Source organism: Leptonychotes weddellii, chromosome X, assembly GCF_054177405.1.
Source record: "Leptonychotes weddellii isolate Sample4059 chromosome X, ASM5417740v2, whole genome shotgun sequence".
Taxonomy (NCBI): domain Eukaryota; kingdom Metazoa; phylum Chordata; class Mammalia; order Carnivora; family Phocidae; genus Leptonychotes; species Leptonychotes weddellii.
This window is the reverse complement of record NC_138385.1, coordinates 50,254,856-50,271,591: the sequence shown is the minus strand read 5'-3', so window position 1 is coordinate 50,271,591 and position 16,736 is coordinate 50,254,856. Positions and strand designations below refer to the sequence as shown.

Below are 16,736 nucleotides of genomic sequence, written 5' to 3'. Positions count from 1 at the left end.
AATATGACAGGGATGTCTACTCTCACCACTGTTGTTCAAATAGTACTGGAAGTCCTAGCCTCAGCAATCAGACAACAAAAAGAAATAAAAGGCATTCAAATTGGCAAAGAAGAAGTCAAACTCTCTGTCTTTGCAGAAGATATGATACTCTATAAGGAAAACTGAAAAGACTCCACCCACAAATGTTACATCTCATACAGAAATTCAGCAAAGTGGCAGGATATAAAATTAATGCACAGAAATCAGTTACATTTTTATACACTAGCAATGAGACAGCGGCAGACGTGGGTGTCCTGGCGATGTGTGGCGCTGAAGCGGCGTCGGGAGCAGCAGCGGCGGCAGCCGCGACAGCAGGCTCGACCTCGGCTTCGCAGCGGTGCCAGCAGCGGAGACGGAGGAGAAAGTTCCTCATTAGGACCTGGCGAGCCCAAGCCTAATCAACGGCCCCGCGAGGCCTCTGTATAGCGCCCCTGACCAGGACCCTCCCCGCCTCACCGTGTCCCGTGAGCCTGCCTCCCCGGCCGGGGATGAAGCCGGAAGGCGGCCACGCGGGGCCCAGCACAAAGGCTTGTCCCCGGGGGCCTCCGTCGCCAGCCTAGAGCTGCCCGCCGAAGCGGAGCCAGCGCCGGGGCCCTCATCCCAGCTGGTCCCTGGGGACGGCTGTTGCCAGTCTCCCCGAGGCCCAGGGGCCCGAACGCCGAGCCCCTTGTTCCCTCGGCTACGGTGGGACCGGACAGCTGTGCAGCCTCCGCCACTCCCGGCCGTAGAGGCCTCACGGAGCACGTCTGGGGGGAGCGACATGGAGAAAGCCATCAAGGAAACCTCCATTTTAGAGGAATATAATATCAATTGGACTCAGAAGCTGGGAACTGGAATTAGTGGTCCAGTTAAAGTCTGTGTAAATAAATCTACTCAAGAACAGTTTGCACTGAAAATTCTTTTTGATCCTCCAAAAGCTAGAAATGAGGTACGTCTGCACTTGATGTGTGCCACACACCCCAATATAGTTCAAATTATTGAAGTGTTTGCTAACAGTGTACAGTTTCCTCATGAGTCCAAGCCCCAAGGCCCAACTCTTTAATTGTAATGGAGATGATGGAAGGGGGAGAGCTATTTCACAAAATCAGCCAGCACTGGCACTTTACAGAGAAGCAAGCCAGCCAAGTAACAAAGCAGATAGCTTTGGCTCTACAGCACTGTCACTTGTTAAACATCACTCACAGAGACCTCAAGCCTGAAAATCTGCTCTTCAAGGATAACTCTTTGGATGCCCCAGTGAAGTTGTGTGACTTTGGATTTGGCAAAATTGACCAAGGTGACTTGATGACACCCCAGTTCACCCCTGATTATGTTGCACCTCAGGTATTGGAGGCACAAAGAAGGCATCAGAAGGAGAAATCTGGAATCATACCTACCTTGCCAACACCCTACACTTACAACAAGAGCTGTGACTTGTGGTCCCTAGGGGTGATTATCTATGTGATGTCACATATAAATGGAACAGAATAGAAAACCCAGAAATGGACCCTCCTTTTTACTCCAAACACCACAGCCGAACTATCCCAAAGGATATGCGGAGAAAGATCATGACAGGCAGTTTTGAGTTCCCAGAAGAAGAGTGGAGCCAGATTTCAGAGATGGCCAAAGATGTTGTGAGGAAGCTCTTGAAAGTCAAACCAGAGGGAAGCCTCACCATGAAGGGAGTATTGGACCACCCATGTCTCAACTCGACTGAGGCCTTGGATAATGTGCTACCCTCTGCTCAACTGATGATGGATAGGCGGTGGTTGCAGGAATCCAGCAGGCTTATGCAGAACAGTTGGCCAACATGAGAATCCAGGATCTGAAAGTCAGCCTCAAACCCCTGCACTCTGTGAGCAACCCCATTCTGAGGAAGAGGAAATTACTCAGCACCAAGCCAAAGGATGGTGTTTATATCCATGACCATGAGAATGGAGCCAAGGATTCAAATGTTGCCTTGGAAAAGCTCTGAGATGTGATTGCTCAGTGTATTCTCCCCCAGCCTGGAGAGAATGAAGATGAAAAGTTGAACGAAGTAATGCAGGAGGCTTGGAAGTATAACCAGGAATGCAAACTCCTAAGAGATACTCTGCAAACCTTCAGCTGGAATGGTCGTGGATTCACAGATAAAGTAGATCGACCAAAACCGGCAGAAATTGTGAAGCAAGTGATAGAAAAGCAAACCATGCTCCATGAATCCCAATAATGACAGCTTCAGACTTTGTTTTTTTAACAATTTGAAAAATTATTCTTTAATGTATAAAGTAATTTTTATGTAAATTAATAAATCATAATTTCATTTCCACATTACTTAAAGATGCTGTATAGATTTAGATACAGGACTTATTCATAGTATAGTTCATTTGTTTGTTTTTAAGAAAAGCTCAGTTCCTAGAAATATACTATAACTCTAGGACTGTTTTCTCATATGTTTGTAAGATGACAGATGGTATCGTCAAACAAGATTGTTTTATTTGTAATAAAGTGTACAAAAACCATTTGCCAGTGGTAGACAAAGGATCAGCTATACTGACCTGTTTAATAAACAGTTGAATCAAAAAAAAAATCAATCCTATTTACAACTACACCAAAAACCATAAGATACCTAGGAATAAACCTAAGCAAAGATGTAAAAGATCTGTACTCTGAAATCTATAGAACACTCAAGAAAGAAATTGAGGAAGACACAAAGAAATGGAAAAACATTCCATGCTCGTGGATTCTAAGAAAAATTATTGTTAAAATGTCTATGACACCCAGAGCAATCTACATGTTCAATGCAATACCTATCAAAATACCATTTACATTTTTCACAGAACTGGAACAAATAATCCTAAAATTTGTATGGAACCAGAAAAGACCCCAAATAGCCAGAGGAATGTTGAGAAAGGAAACCAAAGCTGGTAGCATCACAATGCCAGACTTCAAACTGTATTACAAAGCTGTCATCATCAAGAAAGTATGGTACTGGCACAAAAACAGTCACATAGATAAATGGAACCCAGAGCCCAGAAGTGGACCCACACTCTATGGTCAACTAATCTTTGACAAAGCAAGAAAGAATATCCAATGGAAAAAAAGTCTCTTCAACAAATGATGTTGGGAAAATTGGACAGCCACATGTAGAGGAATGAAACTGGAACATTTTCTTACGTCATACACAAAAATAGTCTCAAATGGATGGAAGACCTAAATGTGAGACAGGAATTCATTAAAATCCTAGAGGATAACACAACAACCACTTTGACCTCGGCTGCAGCAACTTCTTGCTAGATATATCTCCAAAGACAAGTGAAACAAAAGCAAAAATGAACTATTCAGACTTCATCATGATAAAAAGCTTTTGCATAAGGAAGGAAATAGTCAACAATACCAAAAAACAATCTACAGAATGGGAGAAGATATTTGTAAATGTCTCATCAGATAAAGGGCTAGTATCTAAAATCTACAAAAAACTTATCAAACTCAACACCCAAAAAACAGAAAATCCAGTCAAGAAATGGGCAGAAAGCAATGTCCACAATAGTCAAACTGTGGAAATAGCTGAGATGTCCTTCAACAGATGAATGGAAAGAAGAGATATGGTCCATATATACAATGAAATATTACTCAGCCATCAGAAAGGATGAATACCTACAATTTGCATTGACATGGATGGAACTGGAGGGGATTATGCTAAGTGAAATAAGTCAAGCAGAGAAAGAATTCACTCATATGTAAAACATAAGAAATAGTGCGGAGGACATTAGGGGAAGGGAGGGAAAACTGAGTGGGAAGAAATCAGAGAAGGAGACAAACTATGAAAGACTCTAGACTCCAGGAAACAAACTGAGGGTTACAAAAGGGAGGGGGTGGGGGATGGGGTAACAGGGTGATGGGTATTAAGGAAGGCACATGTGGTGATGAGCACTGGGTGTTATACACAACTAATGAATCATTGAACTACATCAAAAACTAATGATGTACTATATGTTGGCTAATTGAACTTAATAAAAAAAAGGAAAAGAAATAAAAAGAAAAATGGACAGAATACATGAGCAGACATTTATCCAAAGAAGACCTACAAATGGTCAACGAACTCATGAAAAAATGCTCAGCATCACTCAGCATCAGGGAAATACAGATCAAAACCACAAGGAGAAACCACCTCACACTGGCAGAATGGCTAAAATAATAAGTCAGGAAACAACAAATATTGGCAAGGATGCAGAGAAAGGGGAACTCTTTTACATTGCTGGTGAGAATGCAAGTTGGCACAGCCATTGTGGAAAACAGTATTAATATTCCTCAAAAATTTAAAAACAGACCTACCTTATGACCCAGCAATTGCACTACTAGGTATTTACCCAAAAGATACAAATGTAGTGATCTGAATGGGCATCTTCACCCCAATGTTTATAGCAGCTATGTCCACAATAGCCAAACTATGGAAAGAGCCCAGATGTCCATCAACAGATGAAGGGATAAAGAAGATGTGACATATATACACAATGGAATATTACTCAGAAATAGAAAAAAATGATATCTTACCATTTGTAATGACGTGGATGGAACTAGAGGGTATTATGCTAAGCAAAATAAGTAAGTCAGAGAAAGATAATTATATGATTTCACTCATATGTGGAATTTAAGAAACAAAACAGAGGCTCATAGGGGAAGGGAAGGTAAAATAAAGCAAGATGAATTCAGAGAGGGAGACAAACTATAAAGACTCTTTTTTAAGAAAAGATTTTATTTATTTATTTGACAGAAAGAGCGAGAGAGCACAAGCAGGGGGAGCAGAAAGGGAGAAGCAGGCTCCCCACCAAGCAGGAAGCCCCATGAAGGACTCAATCCCAGGACCCTGGGATCATGATCTGAATGGAAGGCAGACGCTCAACCATATGAGCCACCCAGTCTCCCCAAAGACTCTTAACTATAGGAAACAAACAGCATTGCTGGAGGGGTAGTGGGTGGGGTGATGTGGTAACTGGGTGACAGGCATTAAGTAGGGCATGTGATGTAATGAGCACTGGGTATTATATGCAACTGATGAATTCCTGAACTCCACCTCTGAATCTAAGAATACATTATATGTTAATCAATTGAATTTGAATAAAATAAAATTTAAAAAGATGTCCATATTATACAAAGTGATCTATAGATTCAGTGTATCCCTATTACAATAGAACAGCTTTTGGTAGAAATAGAAACAGCTATCCTAAATTTATGTTCAATCAGAAGGGATTTCAAATAGTTAAGAAAAATATTGAAAAAAAGAAAAAATGGAAGGTCTCAGACTTTCTGATTTAAAGAGTTAATACTAAGTAATGGTAATAATATCATTGTAATACTGACATTAAACCAGACATATACCAGACCAATGGAATAGTATAGAGATCTCCCACAAAATTCACATATATAGTCAAATGTTTTTTCACAAGCATGTCAAGATAATTGAGAAAAGGATTGTCTTTTAAGAAAATATTATTGATAAAACTGGATATCCATTTGCAAAAATTAAGTTGGACCCCTGCCATATGTCATATAAAAAAACTAACTGAAAATGGATCAAAGACATACATTTAAGGGCTAAAATCATAAAACTCCTAGAAGAAAACACTAAAATATTAATGGTCATGGATTTGGCAATGATTTTATGAATATCCAATAAAAGAAGAGTAAACAAAAGAAAAACATAGGTAAATTATACTTCATCAAAATTAGGCACTTTTGTGAATTTAAAGTCACAATGAACAGAGTGAAACTGTAACCGAGGTGATGTAAAAATATTTGAAGGTAATATATTTGATAAGAGATTAATGTTCACAAGCTATAAATAACATATAAATTCAGGAACAAAAATTTAAAGTGTGCAAAAGAATTGAACAGACATTTTTCCAAAGATACATAAAATCTCCAACAAGCACATGAGAAAATACTGAACATCACTAATCATTAAGGAAATAAAACTAAAAACCACGATTATATATAATTTCACACCTATCATATGGCCATTATTATAAAATAAAATAAGTGAAAAAGTGAATATCAAGGATATGGAGAAATTGGAACACCCACATCACTATTGGGAATGTGAATTGTTATACCTACTATGGAAAATAGAATGGAAGGATCTCAAATAATTACACATCACATAGAATTCCATTTTGGGTATATACCTAAAATAACTGAAAGCAGGGTCTAGAACATAATATTGGTACACCTATATTTATAGCAACATTATTCATAATAGTCAACTATCATAGCAAACCAAGAATCTATTGACAGATAAAGGAGTAAAGAAAATGTGGTTACATTAGTCTATTTGGGCTTCCTTAACAGAATACCATAGTCTAGTGGCTTAAACAACAACAAAAAATTATCTTCTCACAGTTCTGGAGACTAGAAACCCAATATCAAAATCAATATCAATATCAATATCATCAATATCAATATCAATATCAAGGTAAGGAATCTCTCCTTGGGTTACATATGACCTCTTTCTTTCTATGTCCTCACACAGCAGAGAGAGAAAGAGATTTCTTTCCCTCTTTATATAAAAACCACAGTCCTTTTGGATTAGGGCCCTACTCTTATGAACTTGTTTATGCTTACTTAGCTCTTAAAGACTTCATCTGCAAATACAGTAACATTAGAGGTTAATGATTCAATACATAAATTTTGAAGGGACATAATTCAGTCCATAGAAGTGATATATACATAAAATGGTATATTATTTATTTTTTAAAATAAAGGGAATTCTGAACACATGCTACAACATGGATTAACCTTCAAGACATACTAAGTGAAATAAAGCAGTCACAAAAGGACAAATATTGTGTGATTCCACTTAAATGAGGTATCCAGATGAGTTAAATTTGTAGACAGAATGTAGAATGGTGATTGCCAGAGGCTGTGTGGAGGGGAGATTGGGAGTCAGTGATAAATGACTACTGACTTTCAGGGATGTAAGATGAAAAAGTCTGGTGATGGAGGTTAGTCAAGGTTGCACAACAACGTGAATGTACTAAATGACACAGAATGATATCCTTTAAAAATAGAATGCTAAATTTTATTTTATATATGTATATTTAAACACAATAAAAAACAGATTTCAGAAGATCCAAATTATCTGGGGCTAGAAAAAGAATAATGAGAGTCAAAGGAAGCAAAAATTGGGTCTTTGAAAAGATAAACAAAATTGACAAATCTTTAGCTATACTGACAAAGGAAAAATAAGAAACAACAAAATTAACAGAAAGCACAAATAAAAATGAAGAGATCACTAACAATCTTACAGAAATTAAAATGATTATAAGAGAATATGATTAAAAATTGTACACTGACGAATTAGACAACCTAGATTAAATTGCATATTCCTAGAGACACACAAACAACCTAAAATGACTCGAGAAGAAATTGAAAATCCCAGCAGACCTGTAACAACAAAAGTGAATGAATCAGTAATCAAAACCTCCCAACAAAGAAAACTCCAGGAACAGATGGATGTACTGATAAATTTTATCAAGGATTTAAAGAGTTATTACCAATCTTTCTCAAACTCTTCTGAAAAAAAAAATGAAGTGGAGAGACAATTCAGAATTCCTTTTATAACAATAGCATTACTCTGATAACAAAGCCAAGCAAGGCATCACACAAAAGGATATACCAATATTCTTTATGAATACAGATGCAAAAATCCTCAGCAAAATATTAGCATACCCAATCCAACAGCATATTGGAAGGATTATACACCATGTCCAAGTGGGATTTATCCCAGGAATACAATATTGGTTCATCATAAGAAAATCAGTTAGTGTAACACAGCACATTAATAAACTAAAGGAGGAAAACATGATTATCTCAACTGACACAAAAATGTCATTTGCAAAGTTCCACCTGGTTTCATATAAAAATACTCAGAAAACAGGAAAACAAGGGAACCTCCTCAACATAAAAAAACACATACATAAAACAAAACAAAACAAAAAACATAACAAACATCATACTCCATGCTAAAAGACTGGGACTTTTCCCTCAAAGGTCAGGAATACAAAGATGCCACTTTCATTACTGTTATTCAACTTTGTACTGGAAGTTCTAGCCAGAGCAACTAGAAAGGAAAATAAATAAAAGTTACCAAATTTGAAAAGGAAAAAGGAAAATTATCTTCACAGATTACATTATCCTATAAAAAGGTAATCCTAAATATTCCACAAAAAGGATACAAGAGTGAGGAATAAATACTGCTAAAAGGTACAAGATCAATACAAAAACCAACTGTGTTTCTGTACAGAAACCAGGAATGATCAATATAAAAAAAATTAACAAAGATAAGAAAGCAATTATATTTACAATGCTATATTAAAAAGTAAAATACCAATAAATAAATTTAACAAAAGAACAGAAAGACTTGTAAACTAAAAATTTTGCTAAAAATATTTTAAAACCTAAATAAATGGAAAGACATCCTATGTTCATGAAATGGAAAGATTAATATGCTGAATATGGCAATACTACCCAAAGCAATGAACTGTGCAATGCAATCCTTATCAAAAATTCAAGAATTTTTTTGCAGAATTTGAAAAGCTGATCCTCAAATTCCTATAATTTTGCAAGTAACCTTGACTAGCCAAAGCAATTTTGAAAAAGAGAAACAAAAGTGGAAGACTCACACTTCCCAATATCAAAATTACCTCAAAGCCATTTTATTCAAAACAGTGTGGTATTAATATTACACTAGACACATAAGATGGAATAGAAATTAAAGTCCAGAAATAAACTTATGTATCTAATATATAGATATAAACCATAGAAATATATTGACTTTATCATGGTACTCTTTTCTTATAGTGATAAAATATACATAACATAAAATTTACAATTTTAACCACTTTAATTGTACAAATTGTACAATTTAGTGGCATTGAGTACATTCTCAGTGTGCAACCGTCACCACTATACATCTCCACAATATTTTCATCATCCAATATGGGAATTTTGTATACCTTAAACAATAACTCCATATTATTATACCTTCTTTCCAGCCCATGGTAACCACTATTTTACTTTGTGTTTCTATTAATTGGACTATCTAGGTACTTCATATAAATGAAATGCCATATTTGTCCTTTTGTATTTGGGTTATTTCACTTAGCATGATTAATTTCAGGGTCCATCCATATTGTATCATGTATCAAAATTTCATTACTATTTTAAGACTGAAAAGTATTTGTATATATACACTGCATTTTGTTTATCCATTCATTCATTGATGGGCATTTGGATTGTTTACACCTTATGGCTACTATGAATAATGTTGCTATGAACATAGGTTTGCAATTGTCTGTTCAAATCCCTACTTTCAATTCTATTGGCTATGTAAGTTCAAGTGGAATTGATGAATCATATGGTATACTATGCTTTATTTTTTGAGGAACTACCATGCTGTTTGCTACAAAACCTGCATCATTTTACATTCCCACCAACAATGCATGAGGGTTGTAATTTCTCCACATCCTCAACAATATTTGCTATTTTCTGTTGTTTTTGTTTTTATAATATAATAGCCATACTATTCATTGTGATTTTTTAAAATTTATTTTATTTATTTGGGAGAGAGAGGGAGAGTGAGAGAGAGAGAGCACCAGCAGCGGGAAGGGACAAAGGGAGAGGGAGAAGCAGGCTCCTTGCTGAGCAGGGAGCCCTGACAACTATGCAGGTTTGATCCCAGGGCAGGCTCAATTTCAGGACCCTGGGATCATGACCTGAGCCAAAGGCAGCGGCTTAACCAACTGAGCCATGTAAGTGCCCTCTTCATTGTGATTTTGATTTACATTTCCCTAATAATTAGTGACCTTTTCCTGTGTTTATTGACCATCTGTATATCTTCTTTGGAGAAATATCTGTTCAAGTTCTTGTCCATTTAAAAAATTGGGTTGTGTATTACTTTTCTAGGACTGACATAACAAATACCACAAACTGTGTGGCTTAGCAGAAATGTATTTTCTCACACTTGTGGAAGTTACAAGTCCAAGATCAAGGTGTCAGCAGAGATGAATTTTTTAAGGCCTCTCTCCTTGGTTTGTAGATGGCCATTCTTTTCTACTGTCATGAGATGCTCTTTCCTCTGAGTGTCTCTGTCCTAATCTCCTTGTTTTATGAATACACCAGTAATATTGGACTACATCCTGCTCTAATGACATCAGTTTACCTTAATTACCTCTTTAAGGAGGGGTACTGGAACTTAGGACTTCAACATATGAATTTGGGGACATACAATTTAGCTCATACTACTCCATATCCTGGGTCCCCAAATTCATGTTCTCACATGCAAAATACATGCACCACATCCCAAGACCTACAAATATCTTAATACATTCTTACATCAACTCTAAGTCTAAAATCTCATCTAAATATTATCTAAACCAGATATCGGTGTGACTGGAGATGTGATTCATCCTGATGTAAAATTCCTCTCCAGCTGTAAACCTATGAAACCAAAGACGTTATCTGCTTCCAAATTAAAATAGTGTGACAGACATAAGATAAACATTTCCATCCCAAAAGGGAGAAATTGAAAAGAAGAAAGGGGTCATGAGTTCCAGGCAAGTCTGAAACCTAGCAGGGTAAATTCCATTATATTTTAAGGCTCAAGAATAATCCTTTTTGGCTCAATGTTTTGTTCTCCAGTTCTTTGTCCATTCATCAATCGACAAATGATGGAATTGGGCTGTTTCCATAATATGCCTATTGTAGATAATGCTGCTATAAACATCGGGGTACCTATATCCCTTTGAATTAGTACTTTTGTATTTTTTGGATAAACACCTAGTTTTAGAATCTGTCCATTATCTACTTCAAAAATTGCTTCCACATTTTAAGATATTTGCTATATCAGTACTCCACCTTCTGGTACAAAAATCTTTATCAATTTGCTAGTATCTCCACAATAAATGCCACAGACTGGGTGACAAATAACAGTGATATATTTCCTCATAGTTCTGAAAGCTAGGAGTCCAAGATCAATGCATAAGCCGGGCTGATATGCTTTGAGTTCTTTCTTGGCCATCTTCTCTCGGTATCATGATATCTTCCTATTGTATGTGTATGTGTTTTAATCTCCTTTACTTATAAGGACAGTAGTTTTATTGAATTAGGGCCTATCCTAGTGACTACATTTTACCTCAATTACTTCTTTAAAGACTTATTTCCAGATACATCCAGAGATACTGGGGCTTAGGACTTCAACATATAAATTTTAAGGGGACACAATTCTTCCCATAGCAAATATTTTCTCCTATTCTGTGTGTTGTCTTTTTAATCTCTTGATAGTGTCCCTTACCACACCAAAGTTTTTAATTTTGATGAACTCTATTTTTTTTGTTGTTGCATGTGATTTTGTTGTCATATTCAAGAAATACATGCCAAATTGAAAGTTTGGATGAAGCTTTGAAGGTTTTTCTTGAAGTATTCATTTAAGAGTTTAATAATTTTTGCTTTTAAATTTTGGTCCTTAATTCATTTTGAGTTAATTTTTTGTATACACTGTAAGATAAGGGTATGACTACTGTGTTTTGCATGTGGACATCCAGTTTTCCAAGCACCATTTGTTGAAAACAAAGTCGTTTTCTTATTGAATGGTCTGTGCAACCTTGACAAGCATCATTTGACCATATAGGTGAGGGTTTTATCTGTACTTTCTATTCCAATCTATTTGTCTTCCTGTCTGCCTTTATTCCTGTGCTACATTTTTTATTATTGTACATTTATAGTAAGAGATGGAATGAGGAATTTTAAGTTCTCCAACTCTTCCTTTTTAAGATTGTTTTGGCTAATAAATGTCTCCTGAGATTACATGTGAATTTTAGGATGGGTTTTTCTATTTCTGCCAAAAACATAATTGGGATTTTGATTGCAGTTGTATTAAATCTTTAGAGCACTTCACTAATATTGGCATCTTAAAAATATTCTCTTCTAATGTATAAACATGAGATGCATTTACATTAAATGTATGTTTTCTGTAATTTCTTTGAGCAGTTTTGTAGTCTACAGAGTACAAGCCTTTTGTTATCTCTAAGTATTTTCTATTATAAGTGGAATTATTTTCTTAACTTCCTTTTTGGAGTTATTAATATTAGTGTACAAAAACACAACTGATTTTTCAGTATTAAATTTGTGTTCTGTGCCTTTGCTGAATCTGTTTCTTAGATCTATCAGTCGTTTTTTCCCAATCTAGTGTTTTCTACATAAAAGATCATGTATTCTGTTAGCAGAGATAATTTTATTTATTTTTTCATTTCCAAATTGTATTCCTTTTATTTTATTTTCTTAATGTTCTGAGTAAACCAATGGGCACCAATCCCTTTGATGAGGGCTCTGCTTTCAAGACCTACCTAATCATCTAATAATATCCCACCTCCTAACCATTGTATTTGGGTTTAGGATTTTAACAAATGAATTTTGGGGGATACATAGATACTCAGTCTGTAATACACTGTAAAGTTAGGTTGTTGAATTAAGATCTTTCTTCCATAAGCATTTAAAGTTATAATTTTCCCTCTTGTTATTGCTTTTGTATTTCCCATATCTCTGGAATACCTTTTTTTTTTCAATTTTCCTTTATAACAATGTATTTTTAAATTTCCCTTATAATTTCTTCTGTAACACATTGGTTAGTTAAGAGAGTGTTGTTTAATTTCCACATACTTGTGTTTTTTCCAGTTTTTCTTTTGCATTTTAATTCTAGTCTTATTCTATTATGATCAGAAAGATTATTGTATACTTTCAATATTTAAATTTATTAATACTTGTTTTGTGGTCTAATATGAGCTAGTCTGGAGGATATTTTATGTGTACTTGAGAATAGTGTGCCTTGTGTTGTTGTTGGATGGAATGTTCCATTATTGTCAGTTTGGTATAGATAGATTAGAATACTAAAGTCCTCTATGTCCTTTCTAATTGAGATGGTTAATTTTATGAGTCACCTCAGCTGGGTCATGGTGCCCAGATATTTGATCAAACGTTATTCTGGATGATTTGGTAAAGGTGTTTTTTTTGGATGAGATTAATATTTAAATTGGAATATTTTGACTCTAACAGATTACACTCCAAATGTAGGTGGAGCTCATCCATTCGTTGATTGCCTTAATAGAGTAAGACCTGCCTCCACAAAGCAAGGAGGAATTCTGCCAACACAGTGTCTTTGGTCTTGAATGTTGATTCTGCTTCTCTGGAGAACTCCAACCCATAAATCTTCTCTCTGTTCCTTTACCTTTTTTTTGGAATAGTATTTATATCATGTTTTCATTTTTTTTCATTATGTTATGTTAGTCATGATACAGTATTTCATTAGTTTTTGATGTAGTGTTCCACAATCCATTGTTTGTGTATAACACCCAGTGCTCATCACAACACATGCCCTCCTTAATGCACATCACCCAGGAGAAAAGATGGTGGAGGAGTAGGGGACCCTATTCCAACTGGTCCCCGGAATTGAGCTGGATTTCTATTAGACCACTCTGAGCACCCACAAAATCAATCTGAGAGGTAAGAAGATACATCTGGATCTCTACAAACAGAAGATCGCAGGCGGTTGGTTTCGACGAAGCAGGGAGCCGTGATTCCACAGGCAGATATTGGAGGATAAACAGCAGCAGGAGGGAGCCAGCCATGGGATCCTGCACTGCTGGTGAGTGATAGCCTCTGATGCTGGGACGGGGCACAGACATGCAGACCAGTAGTGGAAGGAAAAGGACTTTAGGGCAGCCCCTTGGGATGGAAACCCAGAGTGGAGGGGTCATTTGTGCGAACTAGGAGGGGCTGCTGGTTTTAGAAACACAAAGGGCAGAGACATGCCCCGACCTGGAGGCAGGACTGGGGGTGCTGCGGAGGGGCACACAACACAGGATACTGCAGTTAATAGCAGCAAAGACAGAAATGGAGATAGCATGGCCTGGAGAGCTCACTGAAGAACAGACTGCGGTCTCTCTGCTCTGAGGCAGAGGGTTGGAAACAGTCTCTTCTGCTCTGAGTCTCTGAAGAGACGTGGAAAGCTGCCAGGGAAAGCTGCCAGAGAACAAAAGCCCCAAAAACTGGTTCCAACTGAGCCCATCCCCCGCCACAGGGGGCAGGATAACTCTGCCCAAACAGGGTTGCCTGAGTAACAGCTCGGCAGACCCCTCCCCCAGAAGACAGGCTGGGAGAAAAAAAGGTCAGCAGCCTAAGGTCCCTAGAAAACAGGTGCATCTTGCTTGCATTCTGGTCAATAATATGGACTCTATACATTCCCTCAACCACTCATCAACAGAATGACTATGAGGAGGAACCCCCAAAATAGGATAGACTCAGAGATTATGACTTATGCCACAGATTTACAAATGGATGCAGATATAACCAAAATGTCAGAGATGGAATTCAGGCTAGAAATTGTGAAGACAAGAGCTAGAATGGAGAAATCAATTAATGGCAACATAGAGTCTCTAAGGGCAGAAATGAAAGGTGAATTGGCAGAACTTAAAAATGTTATCAATGAGATCCAAACTAATCTAGATAATCTAAGAGCTAGGGTAAGTGAGGCAGAGGAACAAATCAATGACCTGGAAGATAATTTAATAGATAAAAAGGGAAAAGAGGAAGCCAGGGAAAAACAACTCAGAATCCATGAAAATAGAATCAGAGAAATAAGTGACACCATGAAGCGTTCCAATGTCAGAATTATTGGAATCCCAGAGGGAGCTGAGAGAGAGAGAGACAGGACTAGAAGATATATTTGAGCAAATCGTAGCTGAGAACTTCCCTAATCTGGGGAATGAAACAAACATTCGTGTCCTAGAGGCAGTAAGGACCCCTCCCAAGATCAAGGAAAACAGGCCAACACCCCGGCATGTAATAGTAAACCTTGCAAAACTTAGAACCGAGGAAACCATCTTAAGGGCAGTTAGAGGGAAGAGATGACTTATGTACAGAGAAAGGAACATCAGAATAACGTCAGACCTATCCACAGAGACTGGTAAGGCAGAAAGGCCTGGCAAGACATATTCAGAGTACTAAATGAGAAGAACATGAAGCAAAGAATACTTCATCTGGCAAGGATGTCATTTAGAATGGATGGAGAGATGCAGAGCTTCCAAGACCAGGAGAAACTGAAAGAATATGTGACCACTAAGCCGGCCTTGCAAGAAATATCAAGGGGGGTTCTATAAAAGGAGAAAGACCCCAAGAGTGATTTATAACAGCAATTTACACGGACAATCTATAAAAACAATGTCTTCACAGGCAACATGATGACAATTAATTCCTATCTTTCAATAATCACTCTCAACGTGAATGGCCTAAGTCCTCCCATAAAATGACACAGGGTTGCAGATTGGATAAAAAGACAGGACCCATCCATATGCTGTCTACAAGAGACTTATTTGGAACCTAAAGACACATCCAGACTGAAAGTGAAGGGATGGAGATCCATCTTCCATGCCAGTGGACCTCAAAAGAAAGCTGCGATAGCAATTCTTATATCAGACAAATTAGATTTTAAACTAAAGTGTGTAGTTAGAGACACAGAAGGACACTATATCATTCTTAAAGGGTGTATCCAACCAGAAGATCAAACAAACCAACTGTTAACCAAAATAAAGAGTCATATTGATAGCAATACCTTAATTGTAGGAGACCTCAATACTCCACTCTCTGCAATGGACAGATCATCTAAGCAGAAAATCAACATGGAAACAAGAGCTTTCAATCATACACTGGACCAGATGGAGCTCATAGATATTTACAGAACATTCCACCCTAAAACAACAGAATACTCATTCTTTTCGAGCACACATGGCACTTTCTCCAGAATAGACCACATACTGGGTCACAAATCAGGTCTCAACCGATACCAAAAGATTGAGATTAGTCCCTGCATATTCTCAGACCACAATGCTCTAAAACTGGAACTCAATCACAAGAAAAAATTTGGCAGAAATTCAAACACTTGGAAGCGAAAGACCACTCTGCTCAAGAATGTTTGGGTCAACCAAGAAATCAAAGAAGAACTTAAACAATTCATGGAACCCAAAGATAACGAAAACCCATTGGTCCAAAACCTATGGGATACTGCAAAGGCGGTCCTAAGGAGGAAATACATAGCCATCCAAGCCTCACTCAAAAAAATAGAAAAATCCTGAATTCACCAAATAACTCTACACCTTAAAGAACTAGAGAAAAAGCAACAAACGATGCCTAAGCCACACATTAGAAGAGAAATAATTAAGATTAGAGCAGAGATAAATGAATTAGAAACCAGAAACACAGTAGATTAGATCAACGAAACTAGAAGCTGGTTCTTTGAAAGAATTAATAAGATCGAAAAATCACTGGCCAGATTTATCCAGAAGAAAAGAGAAAGGACCCAAATTAATGAAATTATGAATGAAATGGGAGAGATCACGACTAACAACAAAGAAATAGAAACAATTATTAAAAATTATTATCAACAACTCTATTCCAATAAATTAAGCAACCTGGAAGAAATGGATGCCTTCCTAGAAACGTATAAACTGCCAAGACTGAAACAGGAAGAAATTGACAACCTGAATAGGCCAATAAACAGTAATGAGATTGAAGCAGTGATCCAAAACCTCCCAAAAAACAAGAGTCCAGGGCCTGATGGATTCCCTGGGGAATTCTACCAAACATTCAAAGAAGAAATAATACCTATCATACTGAAGCTCTTTCAAAAAATA

At 37.0% G+C, this 16,736-nt stretch overlaps 1 pseudogene; it reads left to right on the top strand.

Moving 5' to 3' along the window:
- Positions 1-540: 540 nt before the first annotated feature.
- LOC102732408 (MAP kinase-activated protein kinase 5-like) lies at positions 541-2,228 on the top strand (annotated as a pseudogene).
- The last annotated feature ends 14,508 nt before the right edge of the window (positions 2,229-16,736 follow it).